The sequence below is a fragment of the Schistocerca gregaria genome, chromosome 2 (assembly GCF_023897955.1).
Source record: "Schistocerca gregaria isolate iqSchGreg1 chromosome 2, iqSchGreg1.2, whole genome shotgun sequence".
NCBI classification, from domain to species: domain Eukaryota; kingdom Metazoa; phylum Arthropoda; class Insecta; order Orthoptera; family Acrididae; genus Schistocerca; species Schistocerca gregaria.
Genome location: NC_064921.1, coordinates 147570233 through 147584531, shown reverse-complemented (window position 1 = coordinate 147584531; position 14299 = coordinate 147570233).

Genomic DNA, 14299 nt, shown 5'->3' with positions numbered 1-14299 from the left:
GACCATTACAAAAGTTCTGCTGCCATCTCTGCGTTTGTTAGTTTTAATCGGGATTTCACTGTGCTCTTATCCGTACGTCTGGTAGGATTACCCATTAAGACATAATGGGCTGGTTACGCTGTTACATGTATGTGATACAAACTAGCCCTACAGTAAAATAAATGTACAACTGTATTGGCAAAGTAGCCAATTAAAAAATTGAAGTTAAAAAAGTGACGATTATGATTTAAACTCGTGTTTTTCTTTGTGTTTTGTAGTCTTTATTGACAGTATGTACACATTTGATAATCTAATTAGTGTCTGGCTGCTGTAACTCGTTCTCATTATGTGTGATCATTTGTCGGTATTGTTCGTCGTGCTGACCAATCCGTCATGTTTTGTTTATCATCCGAATGTCACTAAAATGCTCTATACTGTAGCCCGCTGCCAATTTTTCGATGACTGTCGTCTCGTTGCTGTGTTGTTTCCGTTGTTTGTTCAATCTCATATAAAAAAAGGAACTGGGAAGAGGTGCTATGGTTATCTTCTCATGTCATCTATAATCCAGTTACGAGGCGGATTATGGAATGCTCTCCAAAGAAAATTAGAAAAACATTGCCTATATATTTAGGGTTCTTGACGATCGCACAGTGTCGTTCGTTTAGGTAATACCAAAAATCGGATACTGTCTTTTCGCCATTACCGAATAGGTTGTGAACAGCGTGGCCGCTAATCCACGTCACAGAGTTCGTTTTTGCTCTTGGGAAACACATCTCATCGGGGAAAAGAAGTGATCGGGTAGTTATCCTGTCGGAAGCATTGCGTGTGAGAAAAGCCAATATCTGACGCACCAAATACCAAACGTCCATTGCCGACTCGCATTGGAAACGATGTTCATACGTGTCAGTCACTTGGCATGTGGCGCACAAGGGTGAATCGGCGAGGTGGATGTGATGTAGGAGGGACTGGCATAACGGTTTGCCATTAACAGTTACGTACCATGCAGATGGCACGTCAGTATCAAGGGTGGTGGCAATCACTGCCTATCACACAGCACGCTTCTTTGTAGTGGGGTGTTTGCTTTCAATCACATTCGGCGTCCTGTTCATTTGCATGGTATCATATATCGCCCTCGTCATCAAGGGTGTGGGTAATAGTGCGGTGCGGATGTAGCTTAATTCAAGGAAGAATTGGCTAATGTAGAAGAAAGGTGCTGGGATGTCCGATATCATCACTGGGGGTGCGAGGGAGATTGGTCGTAAGGCCTCCAGTAAGGGACTTGTGAGGCACGTCGGACTTCGTCGCCACAGTTGCAGGTGACAGCTGACGAACAGGGCCTTCGCTCTGTTCTGAACATGACAAAGGCCTAAACCCTCTCTGCTCCTCGGGAAGGTTAGGGACTCGTAACGAATCTTAAATAACATGCCCGTATTAACAAACGATCCCAAAACCGCCAACATGCAATGAGCCAGGGTAGGTGGTATCGGGAGTATCTGTGCAAAATGGGGGATACGTGACGCCAAATAGGCGTTAGCATATAGAGTCCGTTGCAGGAGGTCTAGATGTCTCAGACGGTGGTCACTTATTCCTGCTTTCATCTGATTCAGTAAACGCCTGTAGTTAAGGGCTGTTGAACGCTTCATTTCAGATGTAAATTCAGTGCCAAGACAGCGGATTGTGTCACTGATTCGTAGCGGTGCCTCTGCCTATAGACAGGGAGTGTGATTTGTGGGGATTGAGATGGCTCCCCGATGCTGCGCCGTAGGTCGCCACCCACGCCCGTGCTGCGCGAACATCATCATTAGTGCGAAGAAGGATTACCATATCATCCGCATAGGCAGTGCAGCAAAAAGTGTGTCCACCAAGGGACATCCCAGTCAGGCGTCGTCGGAGGCCGCAGAGGAGTGGTTCCAAGACGAGGGCGTACAATATCGCCGAAAGATCGCTGGATCTGTATCGGCGGCGTGAGACGGCCATTATATAACATCTTGGACGTCGCGCCGCGTAGGAGACGCATCAATACCTTAACTATGATGTCCGGATACCCCACGTGTCGTAGTACCTCCATCAAAAATGTGTGGTCGACTCTGTCAAAGGCCTGGCTGAAGTCGAGCGAGGCCAAAACTCCTGGCAGTTGGCGAGCTTTGTCTAGCGCGATCTTCAAGTCACTGTTGAGTAAGGTCAAGGGGCGATAATCACTGACCCTGGATCCGCTTCGTGGTTTGTGTATGGGCACAATCAGTCCTTCTAGGAAAGCCCCAGGGACCTGCGTCGTGGGAAACATAAGATCACGGCAAATATCAGTCCATGCTGGTGCCAGCAATTGTTGATATACCCGGTAAAATTCCAGAGGAAGGCCATCAGGTCCCGGGGACTTATGAGCAGCCCCCGCCTGTATTGCTTCAATGATTTCCTCTTCCGTTACATCTGCAGTCAAATCCGCTGCCGCCGTCGGAGAGATCGTGCCATAAGTGAGTTGAGAGAGTTCGGCGATCACCTCTGGGGGATGTCGATGTTCCGAGTACAGCCTAGTGTAGTGATCATGAAGGGCGTTTCCTATATCGCGCTGGTTATCAAGGCGTCGTCTGTCTTCCGTCGTGATAGCTTGGATCAGTGTCCTGCGTCGGCGCCCTCGTTCTGCAATGACGTGGTACATAGTCGGTTCCTCCTGGGCCACTCTGTCTTGAGTGCGCGCTGTGACGATCGCACCTTCAAGGTGGCAACATGTTAATCTGATGATCTGTGCCTTGGCACGGTTCACCGTCACCGGCCGTGCAGGTGAGTTTGGCAATGATGTACATTCCCTTAAGATGCTGTAGTAAAAGTCCATGGTATGTCTCTTCCATGCTGCAACATCTCGGCCGTAGCCTATCAAGGTCTTCCGGAGGACTGGCTGGGCGCAAAGTAGCTACCACGACAGTGTAGACCGGTAGGTGCCACGCCAGCGGCTACAAGAACCCCACGTGTTCTCTATAAGGTGGCGGCATTCCTGGGAGACTAGGTGAGTGACGTTCAACTTCCAAGGACCACGGCTGTGCCATACCTTCTGGCGGCCGAGGGTAATGACGCAGATGTAGGCCTCGTGGTCAGAAAACGCTGTGGGCCAAACTTCGGCAGCTCTCGTCCGCACAGCTATGGAGCGCGAGTTGTAAATCCGGTCGATACGGCTGGAGGAATGGCTGGTGTAGGGTGTAAATCCAGACCGATTCCCACAAACATGTTCCCACGAGTCCACCAATTGTAGATTATTTATAATTGTTGCAAGTTCTGTGCAGGGATAATGATGTGGTAACTGATCCTTAGGTGCTTGGCTACAGTTGAAGTCCGCTCCGAATATCAAGGCGTCCTGACGGCCCATAAAGAGGGGCGTGATTGTATGAGCGAAAAAGGTGGATCGTTCGCGACGCCGACCAGATCCTGACAGTGCATAGATGTTAATAAGTATGACTCCTTGGATAGTAAGAACCATGCCCGAGGCGTTAGGGAGATACTCGACGTCTTCTGCTGATGTACCTTCGTGGAGGAGGATCGCCAGAACACCGCCATTGGCCGACGAATGTGAGACCCAAGTCTTGTAGCCATAGGGTCCCTTGAAGTCTGCGACATACACCTCTCGAAGGAGGTCTGCTGATGTACCTTCGCGGAGGAGGATCGCCAGAACACTGCCATTGGCCGACGAATGTGAGACCCAAGTCTTGTAGCCATAGGGTCCCTTGAAGTCTGCGACATACACCTCTCGAAGGAGCGCAATGTCGATGTCTGCTGCGTTGAGCAGATCCTGTAGCATCTCTAGTTTATGTCGGGCACGTACGTTATTGATGCTAATCGTCGCTATACGGTATGTTTGGTCAGCCAGGTCGCCAACTGGGTTGTTTAGGAGGCCAGGTGTGGGCGGCAGGGGCTGCCCCACAGAGGCTGACGTTACAGCCGTAGTCACTGTGGTTGGTCGGCGCTGGGTACAGCCGAGGGAACATCTCTGCCCTCGGCATCCTCCTGGTGCCGTGGCTCAACCTCGACATCATCCGCCCAAGAATCAGATGCAGCAATTGGTAACTGTTGATTAGTGCGGTCAGTAGAGCGCTCGCGCCCATGTCCAGTAGTAGAAGTGCTGTTGTCAGACCGAGGCTCAGAAATTGTATTCGCCGTAGCATCGTGACGGGAAGGGTGAGTTGTGGTGGTAGAGTCCTGAGTGTCGTCCGACGCCGGATATTCGTCTGGGTGACACATCCGAAGCAGGCAATCATCGGATGGCGTATGGCGCTGTTACTTGCGATTTCGAGTGGACCGTTGTTTTCGGTTATGTTCTGTGTCAGAGTGCGGGCGGCAATCGTCTGACGCTGTCTCCATTGGTAGGAAGGCAGAAGTCGGGACAATTTCCGTTTCTACTTCCATCTTCTCTTTAGGCTCGTGTCGGTGGCACAATTGTCGCCGTCTTGAGGCAAGTCTGTCGATGACATCGTAGAGGGGGATATGCTGTCCGCCACACTGTCATCGACCACTGACCAATATGGTGTTACGATCCTGGGCAGGAACAGCTGTTGCGGTTGCAGCCGCTGCGTACGTGATGGGGAGTGAAATAGGCGTCGCCGAGGATGGAACTTAACCAACCGGTGTCTGAGTCAGTCGACGTTGAATGCAGGCCGATCAGACATGTCCTTCCTGGCCATAGCCGGTGGAAGTACGCGGTTGTCCGTCGTACACGACAAAGGCTCTGCAGCCGCCAATTATTAAATAGGATAGCACATGCTTCGTCAGTTCAATCTTAATTTGTCGCACTTCGTTTAAGACGAGGTATGTCTCAAACGTTTGCCATTTTTCAGTCAGGTGGCTTAGCACTTTGCCGTACGGTTTTAAAGCTGTCATCACAACATCTGGCGGGACTTCGATTGGCAGCTTGAAGACCATCAGAGTGCGAAGGCCTAATCCAGCGTGGTCAATCGTGACAGTTCCTATGTGGCCATCAGGATACTTAAATTTAAGTCCATGAGTGTGTCGTCACACATCAGTGCACGCCTTTTCATTGATCAGTTTTATGTATACGACACTTTGTGTTGTAGAAAAGTGGATCCCAATGATGTCTTGAGGTGCAATATGAAGTTTTTCTCGGATGAAACGTTCAATGTCAAGTGCTCGAGATCTTCCGTAGTCCACTTGAAATGTGATCTTAGGCCGGTTGCACACACGGCGGATTTTTTCCTCCGCGGTCAGTTGACCGTCGCCGCTCGCAGAACTCCAGCGTTTATACTCACGGAGGTAAAATCTCCCGTCGAATGCAGCTTACTGTGTTGCAGGCTATTTATTGGCTTTGCGGTGCCCTTGGACATCTAAAAGAGTCAGGCAGTTTTTTACTGGCAGTGCTCGTTCATGATCAAACCAGCTCACATAAGTTTACTACTTTATTTGAAGTATTTGTTGCTTTTAAACACACGGTATCGTCTGAAATGAACAGAGTGCGAATTATAAGTTTATTGTTATTACGTCGACCAATGAAAAGAAGAAATAATCGATTAATTTGGGTTCATCCAATTAATGAAAGAAGAAGGGAGGCTGGAGCTTTCTACGCGTTGTTTGAATAGGTAGGCAGAATGACACGAAATCCTTCAATTATTTCAGAATGTCGGAGTCTGCCTTTGACAGGCTCCATGGACGGTAGAACGATACTATCCAGAGGAAAAATACCAAAATGAGGAATTGTATTCAGCCTGTAGAAATGCTGGCAATAACACTGAGGTAAGTTTGGGATAATCATTTTCAAACTAGTTTTAAAGTAACAGTATTTACTGATAAAATTCCGAAGAAAGATACAAAATACCTACATCACCAAAACTTTAAATAAACAAACACACATTGGTACACAGTATAGTATTACAAATTGATGTCCATTGTAGTGGACGAATTCGAATTTACTGAAGAACTACTTCCAAATCTCCTTCAACACTCACAGGAAAATTTTCATAATGTTCAGCTGCAGATTTTTTTTCCTTTGTGGGTTGGGAAGGTGGAGTAGGTAGTTCATCTACGGTAGACACCGACGGAATCGATGGTGGGTCGTAATTTGGGAAATGTATAACTTGTGACGGATACAAAGGCAGAGTTCTGAATGCAGAATGCGTTGGCCCTGGCTGGGATACTGGAGTAAATAGTGCATTTTGAGTTGAAACTAAGGGAATCGTTGGTGGGGGATAATGTGGGACATGTAGTGGTTGTGAGTACTGTGAAGTGATAGTTAAATGTTGTTGAGATGGCAGTGGATTGGTCTGTTGTTGGAGATGGTATGGCGTTGATTGGCTCTGTTGCTGGATGTGGGAAACGGATTGTGTGGTGTCGCTTTGATAGTGATGAGGCGCAACCTTCTGATTCTTAATATTGGAAATCATTCTAAGAACTTCCATTTGAAACTATAGCCATTCATTATTTTCAAACTTCTCAGTACGTGGTAGCAGACTGTGGTAGAAGGACATTTGGGAGTTTGGTTTCTCAGGTTCTATTTTTTTCCAATGGCTTTAAAAGCCTCAGCTCTATTGCGTCCGTTTTCCTGTACTTCTTTCGAGCTTGATTGGCGGACAGAGGTTTTTCCTTTGCTCCAGTTGTTAGGTTTACTTCATGTTCTGTGTTCTGACGAGGTTGCGAAGGGGCATCTGTTTCATCCTTGTTCTTTTCTTCTACGCTGAAACTTTCTGTAATGTCCGTTGTTTCGTATACTTTTTTAAAAACTGGAGTTCGTCATGAAATATGTACTTTCTTTTTTTGTAGCTTGTGAGCCACTAGTTTTGCTTTCTTTTGCCCTTTTTTTCAGCCTTGGCGAAGGCGTCAAGCAAATGTTTCCATCGTTTTATCACTTCCTTACCCAAAAATGAAAATAATTAACGCCTACATTAGCTACAAAAAAAATACACAATAGTTATTTTACATTACAAAAAATTTGTGAATAATAATTCGTTAACTCTTCACATTTTAAATAACTTTATTTCAGACATCTACCAAGTGGATGTACTTTCACCGACCTTCATATTGGTAGCTATGGAAAAGAGTGTGACTCATCGATTTTTAAATAGACCCAGATATGGAAATCTGTTGAAAGTAGTTCAAAAAATCTGCCTGATGAGAAGTGCCTACCAGACACAGAAAGTCCGAAAGTGCCACATTTTTTTCTTGGTGATGCAGCATTTGGGCTACATAAACATCTGCTAAGGCCTTATTCTGTAACACATTTAACAATCGACAAACAAATCTTCAACTATCGTCTGCGCCGCACAAGGAGGTACATAAAATGTGCTTTCGGCATTCTTACTAACAAATGGATAATACTCCATCGAACATTAAATGTCCAACCACATTTTGCCAATGACATTGTTAAAGCCTGCATTATTCTTCATAATTATGTTAGGGATAGAGATGGATACACTGTTGAGGATACAACGTCAATTATAGGGCTGAAAGATATTCAGACAGAAAATGCTGTAAGAGGAGGCCTCAAAGCAAATAGTGTGAGAGGCATTCTGTGTAAATATTTTGTTTCAAGTCTGGGAAGCGTTTCCTGGCAGAAGCCCATGATATAAGGGCATTCCGAACGGCATGATGTCGAGAACAGGTAACTGTTCAAGAGACCACCTTCACATTGAACCCAAGCATTCCAGTACACGACTTATTTTTCGTTATTGCATTACAAGAAGTAAGTTGCAAAAATAATACTTTTAAAAATGCGACATTGTTAATGTTTTTTTCAAAAATGTTCGTTTTTATAAAATAAAACATTTGTTAATAATAGCCCACCATGGCTGTCATGATAATAAAAAAAATTGTCAGGAAAAGCCTGTAATATGAAGATCCTGTTCCATTGCAAAGAGTGAGCGCCATCATTTCTAGAATCTATAAATCTTGTTTCTTCTAGTACATATGTGTGAAAAAGCAAGTACTTACCAAAATGATTCCTCTCCCTTTCGTCAAACACATCAAAGTCGCTATGAATTCCCTTGAAAACTTCATGCCAAGCGTTTCTGGTAGCATCTCGGTCTTTGTATATGTCGAGGGTTTTGTCCCACAGAACAGGCCTTTCATTATCTATTTCTAGATTACTCATGTCTGAAAGAGTAAACCATTTAACAACTGTGAACACCATGATCTATTCACACTGAACAAAACAGCTGTCGACGGTAGAAAAATCGCTACGTGTGTAAGCGTGCATTTGATCAAGTGCGCCACTACTTTGGCTGTGGTGGTGGAATTGCCGTCGGCGCCAGTGGCAGCCGGCGGTCACACAGCTACCGCCGACGGAAGATTTACTGCTCGTTTTTTCTTCCGCTTAATGTGCAAGGTCTAACTCCTGTGCACCACGTGTGTGCAACCGGCCTTAGTTGTGGACTTGCGTACGAGTGCGCCATTGCACTACCGAGACACGGACGTGTGACACACGCCGCAGCAGAAGGTAAATAGTAAACACTCGTGCGAGCGGTACGATAACAGGGGGACACAGGCATTACGACCTTGGCTCACCGGTGCTAACAGCGGACTGTGTTGAACTCACGACCTTCCACGCAACAGTCTAGTATCATAACCACTACACCATGGCGAATGTGCTATTCAGCTTCTTCTGCGACAATATTCCATAACCATTATACATCATGAAAACTGACACGACTACAGAAAGAGAGCAAATATTAAAATGACTGTACGGACAGTTCGTAAGGTTGTGGAAAAAAGAAAATGGCACAAGAGAGCTTTGAACTCGGTTCGCCCGCTCCACAGTCCACTTACCCACGACGCCGTTGGTGTTTCAATCTGTTCTTTATTGCACTTCTTGTTCCTCGACCGTTCACTGTTTCTATTTTGTTGCTTACTACACTCTTTCCTACTTCCGTGCTTCTTCTGTGTTCAGTTTTTGACGGGCTGTCCACTGGGCCATCTTACAACTAAATCTGAGAGGGTCGTGATGGGGGAGGAGGGGGGGGGGGGATTCCCCTTATTGTGCAATCAAGACGGAGCAGCGCCTGTCTGACAACCGCCCGGTTCAAGTTCCGAGCTGCGTCTGTCTTTAACAATGGTATGTCTCCTCGCTATTCCCAATACACTGCAGTTTACCCTGTTTGCTATCTGCTACTGACTAACATGGAGGCCAACACTACAAATTACTTTAATAAATGTGTAACTTCTCTACTATCCACAATAACAAAATTTAAGGTAAACTACTTATCCCTTGGGCTGAGTCAGCTTAGGCACATATGTACAGGATAGAAAGTGAAGGGATGTCCGCCCCTGGAAACCACGTCTAAACTTTTGATCAGGATCCTTTTTCAGGATCACTGCGCCTGCTCCTCCACATTCCATATCTCGCTGTCTTAGCCACCAGGCTTACAATACCGGGGACCGCCGGTTACGTCTGCCCCTGAACACGCTATCTTGCCACCTCGGGCTTCATCCACCACCTAGTCAATTCTCTCAACTACATATACTCCGATCGCTATTCTGTTTTCAACATTCTTTTTGTAATAAAATACTGTCTCGATTAACACGTCTTTCAGCTAATTATTTTTCTTAATTATTGCACCTCACTGTTTAAATCGTTTATTCATCATCTTGAGGGTGCACAGAGTGGTCATAGCGCACGTCATGTCTCTGACTGCAGACCTGTTCCTACTTTCGATCGTCTCGGAGCTATGAAAATGGCAGATATCGAAATAAACGAGTGCAGAGGAATAAGGAAATTGAAGACGATCGATCGACATAAGTTCACTAGACCTATGATTAACTTTCTTATTTATCAGTATTATACACTGATATTTCAGACTACTTGCTGGTCGCATGGTCAACCTCCCGTCCCTCCTCTGTCAGAAACTGAAACAAAAGAAAGAACAAAATAAACAAAATAGTTCCTCACAATTATAACCTCTTTGTGACTTTTGTTCCATTCTGTATACCGAACATGCGAAACAACTAACCATTCTTCTGGCAAGTTTATCGCTAGAACTACGAGATGTCCACCGTATTCCGTCCCATATGGTAGGCGGCCCGTGGGTCGGCTCCTGTAAACTGAAAGGTAGGAGAAGGTGAGGTATTGAGCGAGCTTTAAAAATGTGTTTACTTACATTCCTGTAAACTGCTGGGGCTTACACTTAAGTAGTTGTTGAGCGACGCTTGTGACGTGTGCGGCTCATCACTCCAGAGTATGAAGGTACGTTGGGCGCAGCATACAGCTAAAATGTTGTTATATTGTCATCGCTGATGGTCTATTGGTCACGACTTGCAATTTACTGGCGTTCAATGTGTTTGGAGAGTATATAACCAATTATTTCACGCTTTTCCAAACTACCCTGGCGATGTGTGATAAGTCCTTCATGGCAAATGGCATTAGCAGAATCTTTTCAACATAGATTAGCTGCATTGTAGCGTTTATACAAAAAAACTCTTACGTGATGAAAGTTTTCGTGTGTGACTTCTGAGCCACTGATATCGCTACACTAGTGTGAGTGAGCTGTGTGAATTCTGATAAGGGCCGTTTTTGATGTGGTTTCAATATATTTATAAATGTACAATCACTTTTACTGAGGACACTGGGTCTCCACAATGTAGATAGCTTTTACCAGAATTTGTTTCTCTTGATTTTTAGGTGTAGTGAATTTTCTCAAATGTGGTTGTGTAGAAAATTTAGACAGAACTCACTTGTTGGAGTGCAGCGTACTGGTAACTGCACTGGAGGAAGGTGAGGTGAGTTTGACTAGATTAGATTAGATTAATACAAGTTCCATGGATCACGAATGCAATGTTTCGTAATGATGTGGAACGAGTCAAATTTTCCAATTAATGACATAGTTAAGTTAATTTAACAACATTATTAAGTTAATATAACAACTTTTTTATTTATTTTTATATTTTTTTTTGTTTGGTTTGTTTTCTTTTTTTTTCTTAATTTATACCTAAAAATTCCTCTACGGAGTAGAAGGAGTTGTCATTCAGAAATTCTTTTAATTTCTTCTTAAATACTTGTTGGTTATCTGTCAGACTTTTGATACTATTTGGTAAATGACCAAAGACTTTAGTGGCAGTATAATTCACCCCTTTCTGTGCCAAAGTTAGATTTAATCTTGAATAGTGAAGATCATCCTTTCTCCTAGTATTGTAGTTATGCACACTGATATTACTTTTGAATTGGGTTTGGTTGTTAATAACAAATTTCATAAGAGAGTATATATACTGAGAAGCTAATGTGAATATCCATAGATCCTTAAATAAATGTCTGCAGGATGACTGGTTTAGTAAGTGCGTCAGCATAGTGTCTAGCAGCGCTGCGAACTAGCGCTTACTGTAAACAGCATGTTACCTTCAACTGCATGTTGTCAGTACTAGGGTTTGACTTTCCAATTTCTCTGAGAGGCGATCTATGTAATTCGCTGAGTTCGTCATTAACACAGTTGTTAGATTCAGAGACACAATTAATCTGCCGACGAGACGATATCAGAAATGTTTCAGGTCTTCTTCAATTAAACTGTTATTGAAGACGCAATCTAGTGGGAGAAACTCGAGTAGAGCGTGATTCCTAATCTTTACTGAAGATTGTATTGGAACAGTCTTCACACTAAGCAATACTATGATACGTTAGTTAGTAGAATTACAAAACTCGATCTCATAAGAATATGCATTCATTGATTTCTAAATATTTTTTCCACACATTGCATTTAGAGCGTTCAAAATTTTGAAAAGTTCTATTGCACATGAAGTTGTAGTGTGGAAAGAAGCATTTTTGCTGCAAAAATGTTTTATTGGATGGTTATAAACTTGAACTTTCATCAGTTCACCTGATCTGTCAAAGAACGTCAAGTTATTCCGTTTGCCGAAACTTGCTGCTCGCTGCAAACTCGGAGTTTCAGCTATCCTCAGCCTCAAGTCTTCATGTCTTTTCATAAAATCACAGTAAAAGTCTTTACACTCTTTGATTTTTGTACTATTGAATGATACTTGTACGATCACTTCTTCTGAGGACGCTGGGTCTCCACAACGTAGATAGCTTTTACCAGAATTTGTTTCTCTTTATTTATTGGTGTATTGAATTTTCCAAATGTGGCTGTGCAAAAATTCAGACAGAGTTCACTTGTTGAAGTGAAGGTTACTTCTTTTGTTCTTTTATTATACGCTAAAGAGCCGAAGAAACTGGTACACCTGCCTCACATCGTGCAGGGCTCCCGCGAGCACGCAGAAGCGCAGCAACACACGACGTGACATGGACTAGACTGATGTCTAAAGTAGTGCTGGAGGGAATTGGCACCAAGAATCTTGCACGGCTGTCCATAAATCCGTAAGAGTACGAGGGGTGAAGATCTCTTCTGAACAGCACGTTGCAAGGCATCCCAGATGTATTCAATAATGTTTATGTCTGCGGTGTTTGGTGGCCAGTGGAAGTGTTTAAACTCAGAAGAATGTTCCTGGAGACACTCTGTAGCAATTCTGGACGTGTGGGGGTCGCATTCCGTCGGAATGCGCAATGGACATAAATGGATGCAGGTGATCGGACAGGGTGCTACGTACGTGTCACCTGTCAGGGGCGTATTTAGACGTATCAGGAGTTCCATATCACTCCATTTTCACACGTCCCATACCATTACAGAGCAACCAACAGCTTGAACAGTCCCCTGCTGACATGCAGGGTCCATGAATTCATGAGGTTGTCTCCATACCCGTACACGTCCATCCGCTAGGTACGATTTGAAACAAGACTCGTAAGACCAGGAAATATGTTTCCAGTCATCAACAGTCCAATGTCGGTGCTGATGGACCCAGGCGAGGCGTAGAGCTTTGTGTCGTGCAGTCATCAAGGGCCCACGAATGGGCCTTCGGCTCCGAGAGCCCATATCGATGATGTTTCATTGAATGGTTCACGCGCTGACACTTGTTGTTGGCCCAGCATCGAAATCTGCAGCAATTTGCGGAAGGGTTGCACTAGTGTCACGGTGAACGATTTTCTCCAGACGTCGTTGATCCCGTTATTGCAGGATCTTTTTCCAGCCCCAGCGATGTCATAGATTTGATGTTTTACCGGATCCCCGATATTCAAGGTACACTCGGAAAATTGTCATACGGCAAAATCCTCCTTCATCGCTACCCCGGAGATGCTGTGTTCCATCGCTCGTGTGCCGACTGTGACACCACGTTCAAAATCTCTTAAATCTTGATAATCTGTCATTGTAGCAGCAGTAACCGATCTAACTACTGCGCCAGACACTTATTTTCTTGTATAGGGGTCGCCGACCGGAGCGTGGTATTCTGCCTGTTTACATATCTCTGTATTTGAATACGCATCCCTATACCATTTTCTTTGGCGCTTCAGTGTATTTCCTTAAAGTGCAGCCAGGTAGTGTTACACGATTTCATGGGCACAAACATTAAACGAAAAAGGTCAATTTATTCAAGTCGTATTCTAAGACACCTTTGCATGTAATCCGAATTTCATTAAAGAATAGGAGGCTTACAACCTTTTTCTCTAAGTAATAATATATGTCATTTATGTATAACGTTACTCTTCTTTTGGGCTTTGGTGTATATTTACAGAAATGGTTTCAGTTGGAAATACTTCACCTATTGATACCACCTGTCTACTCTGACCCACAACATCATCGAAATGAATATAAACCATTCATCGGAATTCGGTATGCAAGAACTGTAGTTATTTCGTTGGCTTCACCAATTTACAACCAAACTGCGGTTAGAGGCGCCATGTCACGATTTGAGCGGCCCCTCCCGTCGGAGGTTAGAGTCCTCCCTCGGGCACGGGTGTGTGTGTCTTGTTCTTAGCGTAAGTAAGATTAAATAGTGTGTAAATTAAGGGACCAATGACCTCAGCAGTTTGGCCCCTTAGGAACCCAACATTCCAAAAGTAATATAAAAGCAAAATGAATATCTTCAAGTCATTACGTCACGAATGAAATCAGACGTCCGGTTCGATTGTTATTGTACAATGTAAACTTTCATGGCCGGAAATGTAACAGATAATAAAATATTAATAAAATGTTCCGGATTGTTATGCCGTGGTCGAATGGCTTTCACCCTAAAACTCAACTACTGCCAAGATCCTGACAACATACTACATTCGTATGTGGAACGATCGGATTCGTAAATCCTGAATTCGGCACATTTTCAGTAAATTAAACGGCATACAACCACAGGACATATTAGTTAGTTTTGATGTGGTACCATCATTCACTCTGGTGCCGCTCAGTGAAGTGTTGCAACAGCTGAATCGGATTTTTCCTCCAGATGTTGCAGAACTGTTTAAATATTGCCTCACAAACTCGTATTTCAAATGGAACGATGAGTTCTATGAACAAATTGATGG